This window comes from Rhinoraja longicauda, chromosome 36, assembly GCF_053455715.1.
Source record: "Rhinoraja longicauda isolate Sanriku21f chromosome 36, sRhiLon1.1, whole genome shotgun sequence".
NCBI lineage: Eukaryota > Metazoa > Chordata > Chondrichthyes > Rajiformes > Arhynchobatidae > Rhinoraja > Rhinoraja longicauda.
This window is the reverse complement of record NC_135988.1, coordinates 9903532-9928278: the sequence shown is the minus strand read 5'-3', so window position 1 is coordinate 9928278 and position 24747 is coordinate 9903532. Positions and strand designations below refer to the sequence as shown.

At 40.2% G+C, this 24747-nt stretch overlaps 1 long non-coding RNA gene across 1 annotated transcript in view; it reads right to left on the bottom strand.

Annotated features, from left to right (window-relative positions):
- The window catches only part of LOC144610438 (uncharacterized), a 50757-nt gene extending 41510 nt beyond the window's left edge, over positions 1-9247 (bottom strand). Inside the window, exon 1 of the long non-coding RNA XR_013549420.1 lies at positions 9163-9247. This is a non-coding gene — a long non-coding RNA (uncharacterized LOC144610438). The remainder of the gene's footprint in view (positions 1-9162) is intronic.
- Between the last annotated feature and the right edge of the window lie 15500 nt (positions 9248-24747).

Here is a 24747-nt window from a genome sequence, read left to right as displayed (position 1 = left end):
AGTGGCAGAGGGGTGGCACGGTGGCGCATCGGTAGAGTTGCTGCCTCAGAGCGCCAGAGACCCGGATTTGACGCTGACAACGAGTGCTGTCTGAACAGAGATTGTGTGTTTTTGCTGTGACCATGTGGGTTTTCTCCGGGTGCTCCGGTTTCTTCCCACACTGCAAAGACGTGCAGGTTTGTAGGTTAATTGGATTTGGTAAAAATTGTAAATTGTCTCTAGTGCGTAGAATAGTGCTGGTATACAGTATGATCACTGGTCGGCACAGACTCGGTGGTCTGAAGGGCCTGTTTCTGCACTGCATCTCTAAAGTCTAAAGATTATATCTGAAACGTGTGTCATTGATGGTTCAATGGTACTTTATTGCCACATGTACCTAGGTACAGTCCCTTTTCTGCATCCAATTCAATAAAAATCTTACTGTACATTGATACAATCATACTTGTACCAACTGAAGATCCAAGGTATTTATTCACAAAATGCTGGAGTAACTCAGCAGGTCAGGCAGCATCTCGGGAGAGAAGGAATGGGGTGCCGAGATGCTGCCTGACCTGCTGAGTTACTCCAGCATCTTGTGAATAAATACCTTCGATTTGTACCAGCATCTGCAGTTATTTTCTTAAACTGAAGATCCAAGATTAATATGATCCAAGTATAATATCGCAAGCAACAAATGTCCCAGAATTCATTCAAAAACAGCCCAACTTCCAATGATTGAAAAAGTTACTCTGCCTAATTCATTACTTTTTAATAAAAGGTATTGTAAATAGCACATCAGACAGCATCTGTGGAAAGAAAAATAGTTAATCTTTCAATTTTTCCACAGACACTGCCTGACCCAAAGAGTATTTCAAACACTTCATTTGTATTTCAGATTTCCAATTTTTTTTAAAACTTTCATCTGTTTATTCACATTCAGAATATCCAAATTGTACACAGTGCTATCACGATCTAGATAGCCGAGTGGTGAAAGTATCGGACTTAAGGTGCAATGAACAGACCAACATTCAGGTGAGTTCAAATCCCACTCCTGGTAATTCATTAAGATGTCGTATATTTCGGGCAGGTGGGACCAGTTTGGCTGGGGCATGTTGGGCGGTGTGGGCAAGTTGGGCCATAGGGCCTGTCCCCACACTGTATCACTCGATGACTCTATCACTCTATTGGAAAGTTGTGCTGGTATATTCCCAGTGATAGGAGGCACTGCAAAAACAAACACTGTTGTTGTAACTCATGAGTGGATTTCAAGCTCATCAGCAGGCATTGTTAAATGATAGCAAATCCACCAGAGTTTATTCTGTTAAATTGTAAATTACCCTAAGAGGCATAACTTAATGTCATTGGGGAGACACCCACTTCCACTAATGAAGTATCACTTTGTATATAAAATTATGAGATAGGGTACACTGACTGTGAGTTGCCTGACGAAGGGTCCCGACCCTTGAGTTAGATGTGGCCCTTGTGGCTAAAGGGATCAGGGGGTATGGAGAGAAGGCAGATACAGGTTACTGAGCTGGATGATCAGCCATGATCATATTGAATGGTGGTGCAGGCTCGAAGGGCCGAATGGCCTACTCCTGCACCTATTTTCTATGTTTCTATGTTTCTATGACCCGAAATGTCACCTATCCATGTTCTCCAAACATGATGCTTGACCTGCTGGGTTACTCTAGCACTTTGTGCCCTAATATCAACCCAAATGTTTCGCAACTATTCTTTTCAACCAAATAGAAACGATTTGCTGTTCCTGCACCAGGGTCTAACTAGTAGCAGGTTCAAAAGGTAAAATATTGACTGGCGGAGAGAAATGCAGGATCTAAGCAACTGGAATTCGAATGCAGAACCAGAGTACAGTGCACAAAACAGGGCAGGCGCAGTGGCACAGCGGTAGAGTTGTTGCCTCACAGCACCAGAGACCCAGGTTTGATTCTGGCTATGGGTGCTGTCTGTACAGAGTTTGTATGTTCTCCCTGTGACCTCGTGGGTTTTCACCGGGTGCTCCGGTTTCCTCCCACACTCCAAAGACGTGCAGGTTTGTAGGTTAATTGACTTCCATAAATTGTCTCTTTCCCCTCCCCCTTCCCAGCTCTCCCACTGTCTTCCTGTCTCCTACTACATCCTACCTTTGTCCCACCCCCTCCCCTGACAACAGTCTGAAGAAGGGTCTCGACCCGAAACGTCACCCACTCCTTCTCTCCTGAGATGCTGCCTGACCCACTGAATTACTCCAGCATCTTGTATTTGCCTTCTATAAATTATCCCTAATTTGTAGGATAGAACTTGCTTTCGGGTGACCATGAGTCGGTGCAGTCTCAGTGGGCCGAAGGGCTTGTTTCCACACTGTATCCCTAAAACCAAATTAAACTCAAACCCCAACACAGGGCAGCCAACAAGATTGGGATCTTTTCAATAGAATAGACAATAGAAAATAGGTGCAGGAGAAGGCCATTCGGCCCTTCGAGCCAGCACCGCCATTCAATGTGATCATGGCTGATCATTCTCAATCAGTATCCCATTCCTGCCTTCTCCCCATACCCCCTGACTCCGCTATCCGTAAGAGCTTATCTAGCTCTCTCTTGAATGTATTCAGAGAATTGGCCTCCACTGCCCTCTGAGGCAGAGAATTCCACAGATTCACAACTCTCTGACTAAAAAAGTTTTTCCTCATCTCTGTTCTAAATTGCCTACCCCTTATTCTTAAACTGTGGCCCCTGGTTCTGGACTCCCCCAACATTGGGAACATGTTTCCTGCCTCTAACGTGTCCAACCCCTTAATAATTTTATACGTTTCGATAAGATCCCCTCTCATCCTTCTAAATTCCAGTGTATACAAACCTAGTCGCTCCAGTCTTTCAACATATGACAGTCCCGCCATTCCGGGAATTAACCTAGTAAACCTACGTTGCACGCCCTCAATAGCAAGAATATCCTTCCTCTAGCAAGAATATCCTTCCACTAGCAAGAATATCCTTCCTCAATATCCTTCATTGATGCTGGAGTCCAGAATACACAAAAACACAGAGTTTAGCAATGGAGATAGTTCAGCACAGTTCTCGACAGCATCTGACACAGTAAATAGGTTACTATTTTAAAATTATAGCACAGAATGAGGCCATTCAGTCCATCATACTGCTGTTAGCTCTATAGAGTTATCTCATTAGTTCTGCTGCTCGTCTTTTTCCATAGTTTTTGTCAAGTTTTCCACTTCAATTATTTATTCAATTCCCATTTAAAACTTATCAAACCATTCACAATTAATGCATTCAACCGAGCAAATTGCTATACAAATTATGTTCATCTGCTAATTAATTTTAATTATCTTCTGCCAGTGGAAACATTTTCTTTATTTATTCTCTTTATTTTGAAGGAAGAGCTAAACAAGAAAAAACAGGTTTTCAGCACTCCAGGCTAGCTGGTTCAACACCAGCAAGAATCCCCAACCCATTCATGAAGTAGAGAAGTGCAGTCAAATACGATGTTGCCAAGGACAGAGCGATCCACAGAGTCACCCTGCTTAGCTTACAGAGACAACATTGCAGAGAAAGGAATAAATGATTCTGCCACCTTCATAGAAATGAAATGCAAGTAAGCACTTCTGAGTACAGTAAATCCTCACTGTAACAGACCACACAGGGGGTGAAATACACAGGGTCTGAAGAAGGGACTCGACCCGAAACGTCACCCATTCCTTCTCTCCAGAGATGTTGCCTGTCCCGCTGAGTTACTACAGCATTTTGTGTCTATCTTCGATTTAAACCAGCATCTTCAGTTCCTTCCTGCACAGGGGGTGATGGTGTCCGTTATTACCAATTGTCTGCTGTAACCGAATAAGGGGATCAATATGCGCAGCGCGCTTAGAAAAACAGCCAACAAACTACACAGACATAAAAACAGCTTTTTTTCCACGAGTGGTAGTTCTCCTCAATAACCAAAGTCTGTAGTTTCTTTTTTGCTCTGGTTTATTTTCACCCACAAGTTTAGACCGTAATGTTATATCCTTACTGTTTTGATGTGTTTATGCTTTATTCTTAATTGTTAACTGTATGTGTTGTCATTTGTGACCAGAGCACCAAGGCACATTCCTTGTATATGCACATACTTGGCCAATAAACTCATTCATTCATTCATTCAATAAACAGTCAAGAACACAAATCATCTCGCAGATGATGTTTCAACACTGTATCTCTAAACTAATCTAAGCAAAACATTTTCAAATACACCATTTGCCAACCATCCACCTTGTGGTGATTCTGCAAAAACAAAAAAACTCAGAGCAGACTTGATGGGCTGAATGGCCTAATTCTGCTCCAATAACTTATGAATTTAGAAGCAGTAGATTGGAAAGGCTTGTGCAAAATCAAATGGATTTTTACCATATCCAATAGTTTCACAGCCGCTATTACTGATATTAATTAACTAAATCAGTGTAAGAAAATAACTGCAGATGTTGGTACAAATCGAAGGTATTTATTCACAAAATGCTGGAGTAACTCAGCAGATCAGGCAGCATCTCGGGAGAGAAGGAATGGGAGCGGCAGGTAGTGTAAGAAAATAACTGCAGATGCTGGTACAAGCGGCATCTGGTTCTTCAGTCTGAAGAAGGGTCTCGACCCGAAACGTCACCCATTCTTTCTCTCCTGAGATGCTGCCTGACCTGCTGAGTTACACCAGCATTTTGTGAATAAATACCTTAATTAAGTAAATCAGTGATTTAGAAACATAGAAACATAGAAAATAGGTGCAGGAGGAGGCCATTCGGCCATTCGAATCAGCACCGCCATTCATTGTGATCATGGCTGATCGTCCCCAATTAATACCCCATGCCTGCCTTCTCCCCATATCCCTTGATTCCACTATCCCCTAGAGCTCTATCTAACTCTCTCTTAAATCCATCCAGTGAATTGGCCTCCACTGCCCTCTGTGGCAGAGGATTCCACAAATTCACAACTCTCTGGGTGAAAAAGTTTTTTCTCACCTCAGTTTAAAAACCCATATATGAATTCTACAATTGCCATTTTGGGGATTTGAGCTCTGTCTTTCATTGAGACTCCAGACTGCTCATCCAGTAATTTAACAGCCATGCTACCAAGTGCAAAGTTAGAATGCAGAATAAAAATATCTTCCGGCAAGGAGACAACAATTCTGGCTAATTACGTTCCCAACCTTTCAAATACGTCTGGTAAATTTTCAATCAGACTTTAACTCACCTATCTTTTATACAGTTAATAGCCAACCATTGCCTCCTCAGCAATGCACAGCTGGTTTCACAATCTCCCTCTATGCAATGGTCTAGCCAGACCAGATACTGTGAGTGTTCAGGGAGAGGAATCTGAAGTGATGATTGTGGGCCAGATAATGCTGGGGCTGGCAACGTCACTGCACAATTCTTGAATGCAAAGTTGTTCGTGTATACTATAAGGCCTTCTACGCCTGCACCTCCAGACTGAGAAATTGCTTTGTCCCCTCGATCTATCAGTGCACTGAATCAGTATGCTAAGCGCCCCCTATAATCTATCTTTGCCTCCTTAATCATCTGGCAGAACTGACTTTATCACAACACAGTGACAGCTGCTGTAATTTTTAACCTCAGTGTACATGGACTTATTGGTAATTTCACCTTTTCTTTCCTTTTTTATTACCTTATTTATTTTTATAGTATCGATACGGAGGTTGCAATCTTAATCTCGTTGTTCTTGTACGATGACAATAAAGATATATTATTATATATTATTATTATTATTATTGTATCTCAGCACAATTGTATCAGATCAGCTATTGAAATTAAATAAATATACAAGGTAAAAAAGTCTGAAGTGGCACACGTTGCATTAGGATAGACCAAAGATAGACACAAAAAGCTGGAGTAACTCAGCAGGACAGGCAGCATCTCTGGAGGGAAGGCATGGGTCTGACGTCTGAAGAAGGGTCTCGACCCGAAACGTCACCCATTCCTTCCCACCATAGATGCTGTCTGTCCCGCTGAGTTACTCCAGCTTTTTGTGTCAATCTTCGGTTTAAGCCAGCATCTGCAGTTCCTTCCTACACATTGGGATATACCAAGATCCACTCTAAAGGTCTACTGCACTTACCTGGAGTAGAACAGACCAAAATCCTGTCTATTATACGAACAGAAAAGCATAGCATCTGTTGTAATTCCATCACTCTTCAGATATCATAGATGAAACCCTTTTTCAACTAAAAAAGGAAACGCCTTTGTTTTGTGCTGGCTTCATCAAAGTGGACCCTGAAACTTTTACTTACTTTTCATTCCCACAGATGATGAAAGAGCCCCCCAGATGCCACAAGAATCCCACTTCAGGGAAGAGACTAAACATCACATCTATGTCCCAGATTAACTCATAAATACCACTCGCCATAACAGACGAGAGAACAATAATTGAATGAGTTTGATAGTTTCATAATTCTGTGCTCACCAGTTTTAGTGTCGGACACAATGCGATTTGGATCAAATTATTGCAGATTTGAGTTATATTCTCATTATCATATCATATCATATATCTACAGCCGGAAACAGGCCTTTTTGGCCCTCCAAGTCCGTGCCGCCCAGTGATCCCCGTACATTAACACTATCCTACACCCACTAGGGACAATTTTTACATTTACCCAGCCAATTAACCTACATACCTGTACGTCTTTGGAGTGTGGGAGGAAACCGAAGATCTCGGAAAAAAACCCACGCAGGTCACGGGGTGAACGTACAAACTCCTTACAGTGCAGCACCCGTAGTCAGGATCGAACCTGTGTCTCCGGCGCTGCATTCGCTGTAAAGCAGCAACTCTACCGCTGCGCTACCGTGCCGCCCTCATTGTTTTAGCTAAGTTTAGAGATGCAGCCAGGAAACAGGATTTCAGCCCACCCAATCCATGCCGACCAGCGATCACCAGGTGCATTACACTAGCCAGCACACGAGGAAAAATTTACAATTTTTAACCGTCAATTGATCTATAAACCTATGCATCTTTGGAGTGCGAGAGGAAACCAGAGCACCTGGAGAAAACCCATGCGGTCACGGGGACATCGTGCAAACTCCGTACAAACAGCACCCGTAGTCAGGATTGAACCCGGGTCTCTGGCGCTGTAAGGCAGCAACTCTACCGCTGCGCCACCATGCTGCACACAAATTATAGATATATTATAATCAAATCTCTAATGTTGCTGATATCTCGTATTAATCAACAGAGCCCCGAAATAACCATTGAGAATATTTGCCTTCACTCTTGCAGGAATAATATTTTCCCTCCACTGCAGTAGTGGTGATATTCAGTCTTAAGTAAATAGATTAATACTTCCTGGAAGATAACAGAATGTAATTTTCCTTTACCCTGTTAACTGTTCCACTTCCAAGGTTTATGCAGCTTAACAATGAGATTCCAGCAAGTTGAAAACTTGATACTATGAAGCGTGTAAAAATAGCTCTTTGCATTTTGGTTTAAAAGCACTTTTTAGTGCAATGCCCACATCTAATGAAGAACGATGTAATTTCTCTTTCAAGGACCAAAGTAATCAAAGCCTCATCTTAATCAAACTCATAATTTCTCAGCTTTTAACATTGTTCCCTTTATCCTGTATCTGTATTCTCTGCCACAGAGGGTAGTTGAGGCCAGTTCATTGGCTATATTTAAGAGGGAGTTAGATGTGGCCCTTGTGGCTAAAGGGCTCAGGGGGTATGGAGAGAAGGCAGGTACAGGATACTGAGTTGGATGATCAGCCATGATCATATTGAATGGCGGTGCAGGCTCGAAGGGCCGAATGGCCTACTCCTGCACCTATTTTCTATGTTTCTATGTTTCTATGTACACAATGGACGGCTTGATTGCAATAATGTATGGTCTTTTCCCTGACCAAATAGCACACAGCAAAGCTTTCTGCTGTACCTCAGTACATGTGACCATAAACTACAATTTGCTTTGATGCCTTCCAGAACAGGGTTAGTACGAGGAAAAACTTTTTCAGTCACAGTGTTGTAAATCTGTGGAATTCTCTGCCTCAGAAGGCAGTGGAGGCCAGCCCTCTGAATGCATTAAAGAGAGAGCTAGATAGAGCTCTTAAGGGTAGCAGAGTCAGGGGGTATGGGGAGAAGGCAGGAACGTGGTACTGATTGAGAATGATCAGCCATGATCACATTGAATGGTGGTGCTGGCTCGAAGGGCCGAATGGTCCACTCCTGCACCTATTGTCTATTGTCTACAGTATTCATACGATCCCAACACCATTATCTGAGCTGAGTATGCAACCAAAATATTTCTGGCTCAAGATCTTGAAATAACTGTGCAAACTGTTGCCCAAAACCAAAATTGGATTAGTGCTCCCTACAATGTGCTTGTACCCCAGAATGTTCCCATGAACAGAAAGAGCGGTTTGTGCTCACATTTGGTTCACAGGAGAGTTACACGTACATCCCCTACGCCTGGGCCACCTCTAGATGTGATTCAATGGTTTATTTATTGTCACATGTACCAGGTACAGCGAAATATATTGTTTGCATATGCTGTAACCCAGCGAGGCATAAGCACAATCGCCCCGGTCAGCACAGTATTCACAGAAAAGCCCACCCAGTCCATATTGAAGAGGCGCTATTTTAGCACCATTTTACAGTCCCCGCTGCAGCTCGCCACAAAGCCAGAGTTTTGTGACTTTTAATTTATTCTCATCAGGCATTTGACACATAACTGGCAAACAAGCTTACAATGAAGATAGACACAGCTTGCTGGAGTAACTCAGCAGGACAGGCAGCATCTCTGGAAAGAAAGAATGGGTGACGTTTCGGGTCGAGACCCTTCTTCATGCAGGCAGCATCTCTGGAGTGAAGGAATGGGTGACGTTTTGGGTCTCGACCGTCTGAAAAAGCATCTCGACCTGAAACGTTACCCATTCCTTCTTTCCAAAGATGCTGCCTGTCCCGCTGAGTTACTCCAGTATTTTGCGTCTATCTTCGATTTAGAAACTGCATCTGCAGTTCTTTCCTACACAAGATTACAATGAATCTGGTAACTCTGGTGATATGAATATCATTCATCCTAAATTTGGCATTTTTCTAATCGTCGCATTCAAAAATATAACAACACGCAGTCCACAAAGAATACCACATGTCATATCACCAACTAGTTTGAAAACAAGAACAAAGAATTCGCCTCCACTGACCTGTCTAAAAGACCATATTCCTGATTCAGTCATACATTTTCTTGAATCCTTCCAGCCATCACCATATGATTAGAAGAAATGATCTAATGATTCAGAGGAGCAGGTATGATAAATTTATAACAATAATTTTTCTGTATCAGTGCAATGAGTAGACACAAAATGCTGGAGTAACTCAGCGGCACAGGCAGCATCTCTGGAGAGAAGGAACGGGTGACATTTCGGGTCGAGACCCTTCTTCAAACGGTCTCGACCCAAAGCGTCACCTGTTCCGTCTCTCCAGAGATGCTGCCTGTCCCGCTGAGTTACTCCAGCATTTTGTGTCTACCTTCGATTTTTTTTTTTTTTTTTTAATTAAATTTTTTATTGGAGATAGGTACATAACCTGTTTACATCTTTACAGTCATACATTTTTAAATTGATAATATTGTCAATTATTATTATATTGTCTCCAATACCTTTTGCCCCTTTTTTTTTTTTAAACTAGATAGAACTAAAGAAATAGATGAAGTAAAGAAAGAAAAGAGAGAGAAGGAAAATAAAAACAAAAACAAAAACAGATTATAAAGATAAGGAAAAAGTTAGTTAAAGAAGAGTGGAGAAATTTATTAAAATAACAAAAACTTCATTCGAGATATATTCGTACATTTCAAAGTATAGCATTTCTTCCATTCTTTAGTCCGAGTGCTAGTCAGGTTCCTGTGCTGAACCATTCTGACCCTTTAAGTAATCAATAAAAGGAGACCATATTCCAATGAATAATTCCTGTTTATCCAACAGGGAAAATCTGATTCTTTCCACGTTTAAGGTCTCCGTCATTTCTATAATCCACATTTTGATTGTGGGGGCCGTAGGGCCTTTCCAAAATTTTAGAATTAATTTTTTTCCTGTTATTAAACTATAATCCATAAAGTTTCTTTGTGTTGTTCTAAATGTTTGATTTAATTCTAATATTCCGAGTATAATTAATTTTGGATCTGGGTCCAATTGTGTGCTGGTTACTTTAGATATTATGCTAAAAATATTTACCCAGAATTTTTTAATTTTTATACAGTTTGCAAACATATGAAATAATGTAGCTTCTAAATGTTGACATTTATCACATTTAGGTGAGATATGTTGGAAAATTTTATGTAGTTTTGTTTTTGAATAGTGTAACCTATGTATTACTTTAAATTGTATTAGAGAATGTCTGGCGTTTAGTGAACACTGATGTATATGTTGCAAACTTTCTTCCCAAGTATCTTTCGTAATTACTTGGTTTAATTCTTTTTCCCATTTTTGTCTGTATAAGTCCGTGGAGGGAATGTCACTGTCTAATAAGATATTATATATATAAGATATTAATTTTTCTGTATTAGGATGTTTGTTCCAACATTCATCAAGAATTTCTGAATTTCTAATTCGAAAATTTTGGGAGTTCGATTTTACATAATCTCTAAGTTGAAGATATCTGAAATAATCATTTCCACGAAGACCATAAGTCTGTTGCAACTCCTGAAATGTCAGAAAAGTGCCTTCCTTATAAAGTTGTCCCATATTTTTAATTCCATAATCCTTCCATTGTGTAAAACCCCCGTCTACCCATGAAGGCTTAAACAAAGGATTATTCACAATTGGAAGAAAAAGTGATAAATTATCTAATTTTAATGTCTTTTTTAATTGTTTCCAAATTCGTATAGCACTAAATATTATAGGGTTTTCCCTATAAATTTTTTTGTTTAATTTAGACGTAGCAAATAATATCGAACCAATATCAAAAGGTAAACAATCTTCCTTTTCCATTTTTAACCAGTCTGGTTGATGATCTATTTCTTCCAACCAGAAATTCATATTTTTAATATTAACTGCCCAGAAATAAAACAAAAAATTGGGTAAAGCCAGGCCTCCATTTATTTTTGATTTACACAAGTGTCTTTTGTTTATCCTATGATTCTTATAATCCCAGATAAAATCATTAACAATAGAGTCCAATTTTTTAAAAAAGTTTTTTGTCAGATATATCGGAATTGTCTGAAAAAGGTATAATATTTGCGGTAAAAAAATCATTTTTATGGCATTAATTTTGCCAACCATTGAGATAGGGAGTGTTTTCCAATATTGAATATTCTTATGTAGTTTGTTCAGTAATGGGGGGAAATTTGCTTTAAATAATGATGTATATATCTTAGTTACATAGATACCTAGATATTTAAATTTTTCATTTACTATTTTAAATGGAAATTGTTGTATTATCTGTTTATTATGTTCCCTTATTGGCATAATTTCGCTTTTATTCCAATTTATTCTGTATCCTGAAAGTGAACCAAATTGGGTTATTAGCTTTAATAAGTTTGGAATACTAATTTCTGGTTTTGTAATGTAAATTAATACGTCATCTGCGTATAGAGAAATTTTATTCACTGTGTCCTTTGTGTTATATCCATGTATTTCCGGATGCCCCCTAACTCTTTCTGCCAGTGGCTCAATAGCAAGCGCAAATAATAATGGGGATAACGGGCATCCTTGTCTACAACCTCTAGATAGGCTAAATTTCGATGACAACCTTTGGTTTGTAAATATTCTGGCCGTGGGATTTGTATATAACAGTTTTATCCATGTACAGAATTTCTCCCCTAGCTGCATATTTTCCATCACCGAAAATAAATAAGACCATTCAACCTGATCAAATGCTTTTTCAGCATCAAGTGAGATTATTGCTAGATCTTCATTAATAATTCTCTTGGAATATATAATATTAAATAATCTTCTTAGATTATAGTATGAATATCGTTTCTGAATGAAGCCTGTTTGGTCAGGGTGTATTAATTTATTCATCACTGTACTTAATCTATGCGCTAGTATTTTAGTTAAAATTTTTTGATCTGTATTTAAAAGTGCAATTGCTCTGTATGATCCCGGGTCTTCCGGATCTTTATCAGCTTTAGGAATAAGTGTTATTATAGATTCATTTAGAGTATCTGGAAGTTTCTGTTGAGTATATATATACTCATACAGTCTATGTAAACGTGGGCTAAGCAAATCATAAAATTTTTTATAAAATTCGGAGCCTAAACCATCTGGTCCTACTGCTTTACCATTTTTTAAAGAACCAATAGACTCCTCAATATCCTTTATCGTAATCTCCCTTTCTAGTACTTCTCTATCTTTTGAATCTAAACCTTGTAAATTACATTTTTTTAAAAAGTCTGCTATTCCTTCTGATTGTGCTACGGTTTTAGTTGAATAAAGGTTCTGATAATATTGGAGAAATCTATCATTTATGTCCTTGGGCATTTTTAATAATTCTCCTGTCTCTGTTCTAATTTTCTGAATTATTTTTTCCCCTTCCATTTTTCGTAACTGACGTGCTAATAGTTTTTGTGGTTTGTCTCCAAATTCAAAATGTAATTGTTTTGTTTTTTGATAAAGTTTTATTACTTGTTCTGAATACATTTTATTTAGTTTATATTTCAATACAGCAATTTTATTATGTTTTAGAGTAGATGGCATTCTCGCATTTTCTATATCTAGTTGTTTAATTTCACTTTCCAATGTTTGTTGCTTAATCCTGTTCTCTTTATTATAAAAAGCTTGAGCAGAAATTAATGTACCTCGAACATACGCTTTAAACGTTTCCCACATAAGAGAAATAGGTGTGTCGGGGTTGTCATTTACCTCAAAAAATATTTGAATCTGTTTAATAATATATTCCTGGCATGACTTTTCGTTCAAAATTTGTGGGTTAAATCTCCAATATGCTTGTTTCTCGGACATTCCATTTAATTTAATCATGAATGTTACCGGTGCATGATCTGAAATTATAATGTTATGGTATTTTGAATTATAAATAAATGGAATAAACGTAGAGTCAACTAAAAAATAATCTATTCTTGAGTATGTTTTGTGTACTGGTGAGTAAAATGAATATTCCCGTCCAGTTGGGTTTTCTATTCTCCAAACATCCTTAATATTAGTGGTATTAATAAATGAATTTAGAAATACACTTGATTGAGATTTTACTTTTTTTTGCATTGATGATCTATCTAAGTATGAATCTAATGTACAATTGAAGTCTCCTCCAATTATTAATTTATATTGTGTAAATTCAGGAATTTTATTAAATGTTTTATTAAAGAACATAGGGTTATCAAAATTAGGCCCGTAAACATTAAGAAGGATCACTTTTTCTCCATTTAACTCTCCAACTACTATAATATATCTACCATCAATATCCACTATTGTTGAGGAGTTCTTAAAAGGTATTCCTTTACGAATTAGTATTGCAACTCCTCTGGCCTTGTGGGAAAAGGAGGAATGATATGATTCAGCAATCCACTTAGCTTTAAGTCTATATTGAGATTCCTTCTTAAGGTGTGTTTCTTGAAGAAATATTATATCAGTTTTAATTAAATTTAGATGTGCCAAAACTTTACCTCTCTTAATTGGTTCATTGATTCCCTTGACATTCCAACTACAAAATGTTATTCCCTGACCCCCTCTTGTCATATTAATGTCTTGCATATTGTTTCTAAGGTGGTCTATAACCGAGCAGAAGGTACAACACACAGAACCTGACCCTGCTCCCGAACATCAAATAGATGAATTTAAAATCATATACATCGCTCTTCCGAGCACATCTCCTTGTATTTGTCTTACTTTTCCATTCAAACATTAAATTATAAAAATATTTAAAAAGAGAAAAGTGATAGAGTTGATTAATATAGGGTGAAAGAAAAGTAACTACCTCTACAATTGGTGTAGTTAGTGATAGCCACACTAACGTGGCTAGAATTCTAAAGACTTCCGTAGCCTTTGTAAAAAAAAAAAATTCCAGCTCCGTGCGCAAAGAGAATAAAGGGTTATTTCTAACATTCATATCTCTTCTTTGGGAGTAACAAACTTATTTACTTACCCATACATACATACACCCGATATACACATATATATATATATACCTCCCCATATGTATGCATACATAAGCACGTAACCTTGCAGAAAAACTTATGAACAGCAAAAATTCACTACGTTTATTCTCTACCTATCATATTAATTTTTTCCGCTAAATCCATGATTAGTAAACAGAAAAAGCAAAAAAGATCACGGTTTTATCCAATGTCCTCCATCCATTTCGGTTTCCGGATATCCTCAAAGCTCTTAAAAGAACTTTAAAGGTCCTTTTAGATCTAGCAGGACTCCTAAGGAGTAGTGTAAATTCTTCAGTCTATGCTCGTGTTACCGACATCTTTAGCATATTCCAGTGCTTTTTCGTAGTCTGTAAAAAAATGCTCCTTGGACTTGTAGGAGACTCTTAGTCTTGCGGGATAAAGCAAACTGTATCTCAAATCAGGTACCTTCTTCAGAATTCTCTTTGTCTCAATAAACTGCACTCTTTTCTTGTAGACTTCTGCCGAATAATCTCGGTAAATACTGAATCTCGCACCTTCAAAAAGGAGCTGTCCGCCTCGAACCATTTTCTTCATTATATCATCAAATTCATGATCCAGTTGCACCTTTACGATAATTTGTCTTGGATGGGCATCATCCTTTATACGTTTTCGCTGCGCTCTATGAGCTCGACCGAGTGAAGGTTTGTAATCCAATTTTAAGACTTTTTGTAAAAGGTCTGCCGCAAAATCCCGAGTACCCATTTCTTTCTCACTTCCTTCTTTCACCCCTACAATTCTTAGATTCTTACGTCTTTGACGCCCCTCCAAATCGGCACATTTATCATTTATTTTAGTCACCATATCTGAGAGGCGTTGGTTTTCAGTAAGGAGCCGACTTACAGTTTCCTCACTTGACGTCGCCCATTTCTCCAGTTCAGTTATCGCTGTTTGATGTTGATCAAGTTTATAATGAACGGGGTCCACCTCCGTTTTAACCTTCGTTTCCACCGAAACAAGCCTGGCTTCCAGTACTTCCATTTGAACATTGACCTCTTCCTCCCTCGTCCTCTTCCAGATTTCCAGCATATGCTGAACGGTAGAAAGCATTTCTGCTTTAAAATCCAACCTAAAAGAGTCAAATTCATCTTTAAATTTCTCACCCAAGGTTTTTATTTCGGCAGTAAGAAAAGTTTTAAGCTCCTCCATTTCGGACTTTTTCGGTTTCATTTTCTGGGACCTCGTTATAATTGAGGCCGAGGCCTCTGAAGGGCCTTCCTCTTCCATCTGCGGTTTTTTACCGGTTTTTTTTTTTGTCCCACGGGGGGGGGGGTGCGTTGTAACGCCAAACCTTAAAGTCGCGCGCCTGATGACCTCACGCAGGCAGCCGTTCAGATTGCGATCGCTGCAGGTAAAACCCGATTTTCTCCCGTTTTTTTTTCCCTCGGCACGGAGCTAGTTGGCGCTGGACTCAAGCCTCCATAGCGCTACCTTCGATTTTAACCAGCACCTGCAGTTCTTTCCTACACTCAGTGCAATGGGGTTAGGTTCATCATCCTAAAAGCACCATTGAACCATCAGTGCATCCCCATTCCCCTCCCCAGCCATCACCTATCACCCATCTCATCAACCAAGTCAATGTGTGAACCACTAAGAATGTTTAGTAACACAGGAGAGAAGAAACAAATGGAAATAATTCACTTCTCTCTTAAAGTAGTGAATGGGGCCGGGGAGGATGGCGATGGGCATCGTTGGAGAGAGCAGATACCTCTAGACCTTCACTATATGTCAATGTATACAACTTCAGCACACTGCACCTGGAGTACTGTGTGCAGTTTTGGTCTCCAAATTTGAGGAAGGATATTCTTGCTATTGAGGGTGTGCAGCGTAGGTTTACTAGGTTAATTCCCGGAATGGCGGGACTGTCATATGTTGAAAGACTGGAGCGACTAGGCTTGTATACACTGGAATTTGGAAGGATGAGAGGAGATCTTATCGAAACGTATAAGATTATTAAGGGGTTGGACACGTTAGAGGCAGGAGACATGTTCCCAATGTTGGGGGAGTCCAGAACAAGGGGCCACAGTTTAAGAATAAGGGGTAGGCCATTTAGAACTGAGATGAGGAAAAACTTTTTCAGTCAGAGAGTTGTGAATCTGTGGAATTCTCTGCCTCAGAAGGCAGTGGAGGCCAATTCTCTGAATGCATTCAAGAGAGAGCTAGATAGAGCTCTTAAGGATAGCAGAGTCAGGTGGTATGGGGAGAAGGCAGGAACGGGGTACTGATTGAGAATGATCAGCCATGATCACATTGAATGGTGGTGCTGGCTTGAAGGGTCGATTGGCCTCCTCCTGCACCTATTGTCTATTGTCTATTGCTCCAATTCAATCGCTCACACCTCTCCAATGCCCGCAACCCTTTCATCTCTATTTCCTCAGAAAGCATTGAATAGCTCCACAGTTTGTTCCTGTACGTACAACCGCGTTGCAACCCAAGCAGCTCTGAAACTCCCCTTCCGGACAATTCCCTAAAGTCTCCTGGAATATCACACTTTCCTCTCATATAATAACAGAAATTGCTGGGGAAGAACTCCACAGCAATCTGTGGAAAGGGAAACATATCAGGTCAAAGACCCTTCATCAGAACCCAAGAATGAGAGATAGCAAGTCAGTCTTCAGTAACTGAGACGGTGGGGGAAAGAGCAATGGGTGGAGAAAAAGAATCGCTCACTTTCTGGTCCATTAGCCCTCGTCTCACGCAGTGTCAAGATCAACCATACTTAAATCATTATCACTTGTTTAAAAAGCTTTAGGATCCGTAAGACATCACTTCTCAAATGACTTCCCACTTCACCATATCTCAGCTTCTTGCTATATCAAAACACTGATAAATCCAAGCTCCAGAAAAGGTCAGCGTTTTCTCAGGAAAATATAACCTCTTGCAAGTTCACGTTCACAAGTTATAGGAGTAGAATTAGGCCATTTGGCCCATCGAGTCTACTCTGTCATTCAATCATGGCTGATCTCTGCCTCCTAATCCCATTTTCCTGCCTTCTCCCCATAACCCTTGACACCCGTTCTAATCAAGAATTTGTCTATCTCTGCCTTCAAAATGTCCACTGACTTGGCCTCCACAAACCTCTGTGGCAATGAATTCCACAGATTAACTACTCTCTGACTAAAGAAGTTTCTCCTCACCTCCTTTCTAAAAGAGTGTCCTTTAATTCTGAAGCTATGACCTCTAGTCCAAGACTCTCCCACCAGTGGAAACATCCTTTCCACATCCACTCCATCTATGCCTTTCATTATTCTGTAAGTTTCAATGAGGTCCCCCCCCCCTCAACCTTCTAAACTCCAGCGAGTACAGGCCCAGTGCTGTCAAACGCTCATCGTATGCTAACCCGCTCATTCCCGGAATCATTCTTGTAAACCTCCTCTGGACCACCTCCAGAACCAGCACATCCTTCCTCAGGTACGGGGCCCAAATTTGCCGGATATTTACACCGACTATAACGACCGTGCAGTGGATAAACAGGACCTTGAAAATAAGCCCCGTTCACCTCCATAAGCTGGAAGGCCCAGACCAAATGATCACTTTCCAAGAAAGTCCATTTGTTGATAGTAATTGTTATGAAGATCACCAAGACAATCAATGTGTAGGAAGGAACTGCAGATGTGGGTTTATACCAAAGATAGACAAAATGCTGGAGTAACTCAGCGTTCAGGCAGCATCTCTGGAGAAAAGGAATCGGTGCCATTTCAAGTAGGAACTCTTCTTCAGACTGAAAGAGGTTTGGCAGGGGGTGGGAACAGTGCGATCTTGTAGATCTTGGCCTCTCCAAATATACGATCAGAGGAACTGGTCGGTCGACTAGGATGGGGGTGAGACAATGCAGGAGTTACATGAGATTAGAGAAACGTCTTCAATCGGTCTAAAGAAGTCCCCCAACCCAAAAATGTCACCTATGTATGTCCTCCAGACCTGCCAGACCCACTGGGTTACTCCGGCACTTTATGGGGGGTTTTCTGTAAACCAGCATCTGCAGTTCCATATTGGCCTGGAAATTCAAATCATACTGCAAGTGATCGATTTGAAGTAAAAACTGATTGTGAAATCGATTGGTTACTGTAGAGTGCCAAAGACCAAGGCATGATTTCCAATTAAAACTGTCTCAATGGAATCATTGTTCATTGTTTTCTCGGCGTACAGTCACATCTCAAGTGAGAAAGGTTCTGCAGGTGGTGAATATTTCAATACAGTGACTGAGTCTAAAGTTCACAGTTTCATTAACTAACACTTCTGCCACTAAGTCACAGTGGTTTCATCTTATTCGCTAAGATATTGGGGGATATATAAGAATCAAAATAGCAAACAAAGGCACTTACATTGTTCAAAGCAGCATTTCTCCTGCACATTTACTCCCTACAGACAAAATAGGTCTGTGTTGTTCTGCACTAAGGCAGTTAATCAACAACATGGAGAGTAGTTGGTCACATGCTAACATTCTTAAAGGGATACAACTGCTATAACATAAAATGCATACTTTACAGAAACTGCATCTTAATGGGACAAGAAAGCAGTTCACCATGGTAAAATATAACTTTACCAGGGATACTGTACAGTAACTAATTAATGCAACACCCCCATTAGGGCGTGGATGGACCAATTTCCCTCCTGGGATAAATAAAGTTCCATCGAGAGTTGCCACACAGTGGAAACCCACAAAGTCACAGCAAAAGCTTCAAGCAAATAGCAGCGAAGGTCAAGATTCAACCTAGGTCACTGGGAGGCAGCTGTGCTACCAATGAAAGTAACAGACCTAACAAACCTAACGGCACTAGAACTCTTAGATCCTGCTGGGTAACAACCTGCACCTTCTGCCTTCCTCGTGGGCAACAGCTACCTTTTTATTGATTCTCTTCAACTCTTTGGCAACCTCTTGCTACTATCAGCATGAAATTTGAGAAAATGTACAAAAGATTCCTAAGGACTAAGAAGTTATAACCGTCAGCAAGGGTTGAATAGGCTCCCTTGCTACTCAACCTGACCTTCATTCCCGACTGCAGAAGACTGAAGGATTATACTTGGGAATAGTATAGGATATGATGAGGCAGACATCGAAAAGACAACATAAACTACTGGAAGCGCACAGGAAGTGAAGTAGAATCTGTGGAGTCCGAGATAATCAAGTGATACTGGCTAAAGATCTTTCATATATTATTGGCCTAAAAGGTTCTGATCATTAATCTGCAACATGACCTCCATTTCACATTTCTTTTTGCATGGATCCTGCTAAATCTGTGTGTTTTTTCCAGATACATATCAGTCACATTTGTTTTACTTCAAATGGAAATGTTTCCGATTGGGGAAACCAGAAGTGCAAGTTATAAATATAAGTTGGTCACTGATAAATCTAATAGTTGATTCAGCAGAATCTTCAATACTAGAGTGGATCACCTCTGTTGGGAAGTTTGAGTTTGAGTCGAGTTCATCGTCATGCTTACCGACATACAGCGAAAAGTTTTTGCTGCGTGCAGACCAGTCAGCGGAAAGACAATACATGATTACAATCGAGCCATTTACAGTGAATAGATGCGCGATAAAGGAAATAATGTGAATAATGTTTAGTGCAAGATAAAACCAGTTAAGTCCGATCAATGATATTCAGAGAAGGGCGAGAGGTAATCAAGTGATACTGGCGAAAGATCTTTCATATATTATTGACCTGAAAGGTTCTCATCATTAATCTGCAACATAAAGGACCCAATAAACCTAACGACATCGGTGTCTTTAAAACCAAATGGTTGATACAGAAGTAATTGTTGACCAAAGGAGGTGAGATGAAGACGTTTCTCAAATGGAGAATAAATGGAGAATAAATTCCAGCAGGACAGTTAAAAGACTTGCATTTTTGTTGCACCATTCCCAACACCCCAAATTGCTTGACAACCAATGAAGTATTTATGAAATATCATCACAGACATAATGTGGGAAGTACAAAAACCACTTTGTTAACGGAAAACTATCACAAAGAGCAATATGTTAACAAACAGATGATTTAGGATCATATGACACAGAAACAGAGAAACAGGACCCATCTAGATAAAGCCAACCATCACACATCCATTTACACTGATCTCAAATTAATCCCATTTTTCATTCCTGCCTCCCCCCCCTGGACAAAATGTGTAGGAAGGAACTGCAGATGCTAGTTTAGGACTTCTATTATAAACTTGTTTGCATAACTTTGTAAAATTTCAAAAATTCTGACAAGACTATGATGGAGTGAGCTTGGATGTTTGGTTATGGTATGATCATTAATTTATGATTAATATGAATGAAGACCATATTTTTCACAGGGTATGGATTAAAACTCATTCGCCCTCAGTCAACTTGCTTCATATGCAACAGAATAAATATTGCACTCAGTTTTGGAAATTCAGTTCTATTTAATGGTATCTATGAGAATATTGCACAGTTCACATACATGTTCAAGGGTGAATATCTCGCACAGATTAGGGCCAAGTAACTCAGTTGGAGGGTATTTTGCCTCAGAATTAACAGGTTGTGGGTTCAAAGCTGGATAGAGTGGATTCAGAGAGGATGTTTCCACTAGTGGGAGAATCTGGGACTGGAGGGTACAGCCTCAGAAAAAAAGGATGTAACTTTAGAAAGGAGGAGAAGGAATTTCTCTCGTCGGAGGGTGGTGAATCTGTAAAATTCATTGCCACAGACGACTGTGGAGACCAAGTCATTGGGTAGCATCAGGTGCAGCAGGCAGTGAAGAAAGCGAATGGTATGTTGGCATTCATAGCAAGAGGATTTGAGTTTAGGAGCAGGGAGGTTCTGCTGAAGTTGTACAGGGCCTTGGTGAGACCGCACCTGGAGTATTGTGTGCAGTTTTGGTCTCCTAACCTGAGGAAAGACGTTCTTGCCTTAGAGGGAGTACAGAGAAGGTTCACCAGATTGATCCCTGGGATGGCGGGACTTTCATATGAGGAAAGACTGGATAGACTGGGCTTGTACTCGCTGGAATTTAGAAGACTGAGGGGGGATCTTATAGAAACATATACAATTCTTAAGGGGTTGGAGAGGCTAGATGCGGGAAGATTGTTCCCGATGTTGGGGGAGTCTAGAACCAGGGGTCACAGCTTAAGGATAAGGGGGAAGTCTTTTAGGACTGAGATGAGAAAACATTTCTTCACACAGAGAGTGGTGAGTCTGTGGAATTCTCTGCCACAGAAGGTAGTTGAGGCCAGTTCATTGGCTATATTTAAGAGGGAGTTAGATGTGGCCCTTTTTGCTAAAGGGATCAGGGGGTATGGAGAGAAGGCAGGTACAGGCTACTGAGCTAGATGATCAGCCATGATCATATTGAATGGCGGTGCAGGCTCGAAGGGCCGAATGGCCTACTCCTGCACCTATTTTCTATGTTTCTATGTTTTCTATGTATATTCAAAGCGCAGATTGACAGGGTTCTTGATTAGTAAGGGTGTCAAAAGTTACGGGGAGAAGGCAGGAGAATAGGATTGAGAAGGAAAAATCGAGTAGACTCAATGGGCCAAATGGCGTAATTCAGTTCCTATGATTTATAAATATGAACAAACCAAGCTTAAGGTCTGAAGTGTAACGTTTTGTATACGTTATGCCCCATCTGGGTGCACATTCATTCCTCGTGCTATCCCGACCCACCTTCCACTTTCCTCCATCTTCTTCTACCTGTATCTCTGCCTCTGGCCTCACATTTCACTCCTCTTCTCTCCTTACCTTACACCCTCTTGTCTCCTTTTCATCTCTAGCCATTGTCCACCCATCTGCCCCTCTTCCTCCCCTCCTTCCCCCCCCCCCCCCCCACCCCCGTATGCCTCTTTTTAGCTCTCTCCCCCCACACACTTCCCTACTACAAAGTCTGAGAAAGAGTCTCGACCTGTAACGTCACCTATCCTCCAGAGATGCTGCTTCACTCATTGAGTCACTCCGTTATTTGTTTATTTTTGTAAGTCAGTATCTGTAGTTCCTTCTGTTTCCATTGTACTGCTGCTTTGCACTGCTGAGGCCATGTCATACTTATTGAGGTGCTGTCAGAAAGTAAGATGCTAATTCTTTGGCTCAGGTCTTTTGAAATGTCTCAAAGAAGGGCAAGGCAGTGTCTCCTATTAAACTGGGCACCCATTATCCAAAAATAATACGACAGTATAATTCTCATTTCAGACCTGTGGGGTCTTGCTTTGTCGAATGATGTTGCTGCATTTGCCTGCTTAACATTCACACCAATAATTGCACAGGATGTCCTGAATAACCTAAATCCTTTAAGCTGAGGATGTGGTTCCCAATCCACCAATCTACCCCATTGTGGCCCATTACACTTTTTAAATTTCATCTGCACTTCCTCCATAGCAGTAACACTATATTCTGCAAGGTTTGATTGTAATCAAGTATGGATGATTTACCTGGATAGCAAACTGAATAAAATGTTATCACTGTTTCTCAGCACACGTGACAATAATTAAACAATACCAATAATATGTGACTGAAAAATCTGAATAAGTGTTGCATGGAAATGATTACTGGTGTTTCCTTTATCATTTTGCTTTTTTTTTTGTACAGGAGATAAATCACAATAGCAACAGAGAAAAGGAAAGAGCTTCAGTGGCAGACTGTGGCACTTAATTTCACCTCTCGTCTTATATGGTCTTACATTTGGCTTTAATCGTCAGCACAGCCAAATCGCTCAATTTAATTATTATTAACCAAAGTAAACTGACCTTGTTCGAAAAAAGATATCAAAATGGAAACCGACTCATTATTTAAGTCTCTTTTATCTTTTGATCATATAATTTAATATTGAAAATTAATCCATTATGAATTGAACTCATAGCCTAAGGGTGAGCAATACCCATCTGACCCTGTTGAGTGTAATTGATTCCAGAATGATAAGTTTCAGCTCCAGACTGGGCTGTAAGCGACCATTAAAAAATACTGTTTAAATTGTTTACCAAGAATGAGAATTAGGATTCTTATTAAAGCTGGTTTTGGCCAGGAACACAGCAAAACTCTCTTAAGAAGATTTGTTGGTAAATCCTCCCTCCTCCTCCAAGATTAGCCTTGTAGTTTCAGGTTTGATAACATCATTTCCCTCGATTGATTAAAAAAAAAAAAATTTTGAAAGACAAAATTGAATTGACTTGGGAGGCTTTGATGCTTTGCAACACTAACGGCTCTTGATGTTTTCCGCACAGAAAGCCATTAAATGTTTTGGGAGGGCCTGTCCATTGTGTAAGATGCCTAATTTCCCTTCCACATGTCAGTCCATGGGACTGGACAAATAGGTTTTATGAATCTTACATGAAACAGATGCTGATGGGGGTTTTCTTGTTGTTGCAGTTGCGATGGACAGAAACTGGATGGAAAATCGTCTTTGAGTGAAAAAAAACTTTACAAAAAGGACAAGTCAAATGAGGAAAATCAGATTCATTTAAATTTGTAAATGCTCACTTTATTTCTACGGTGGGGGGGCGAGGGGGGATGGGGAGAGACAGGAAGGAAAAAATTGAGACTGGAATGATATTTAAAGGTGATTTCATGCTGGAAGAAAACTTTAGCAAATGCCGAAAGTAGACATTAAAATCCTTTAGTATGGGTCTTATGGGCTGCTACTGGATTCATTAGTTCTGCTTCTCCACAATTTATGGTGGAGAATGAAAGTGGATGGGCTGGGAATCGGAGACGGCCAAGAAGGCAAACTGGGAACACTGTTGCGGGAAGATTAGATTGAAGCCGCTTATCCCAAAACAGAACTGCTTAATTATTTTTGTTTTAAAGATACAGTGCGGAAACAGGTCCTTTGGCCCACCAAGTCCGCGCCGACTAGCGATCCCTGCACACTATCCTACACACACTCGGGACAATTTATAATCATATCAAGGCAATTAACCTACAAACCTGCACGCCTTGGGAGGAAGCCGAAGATCTCGGAGGAAACCCACACAGGTTACAGGGAGAACATACAAATTTCATACACCTGTAGTCAGACCGGTAGTCAGGATCGAACCTGGGTTTCTGGTGCTGTAAGGAGGCAGGAGCTCTATCGCTACGCCATCTTGCTGCCCCTATGCTGTAAAAATTCTTCATTGGTTATGGAGTATTTGCCTGAAGCTATGAAAGGCACTATGTAAATGAAAAAACACACAATGCCAAAAATGCATCGTAAAAGCTCCTAAAGAAGCCATATTTGCAACATGAAGTTGATGTTTCATTTCCCAAGAAGTAGATTCCTGGAATAGGCAAATTACCAATTATTTTGGGTTGAAAGGCTATCCGTGGCACTAATTCCTTGCCATATCAGGGAATGTGGCACACAGTATGATGGAATATGATGTCGGCCCATGAAATAATTAACCAAATCTTCGGTTTTCCACTTAATTGAGAACGTGCAGTGGTGGTTCAGCAAAGAAGTGTCTCAAAGAGCTATAAATGTGACAAAATGAATTAAATCTGAGATACACGATGAGGAGAGAGGAAAGAAATCGCAATACTGGTAATTTAAGATCTCTAAATGCGTTGACTAATTACCCAAAATTGTTGAAAACAATGTTGAGTACTTTAGTATTTACCAGACCAGGTGGACCCATTGGGCCCAAACCTCTCCTGCATTGGTGCAGCACCCTCTCCTCCCCCTTACCTCCCTCACTCCCCTCCCCTCCCCCCAATTCCCCCTCCCCCC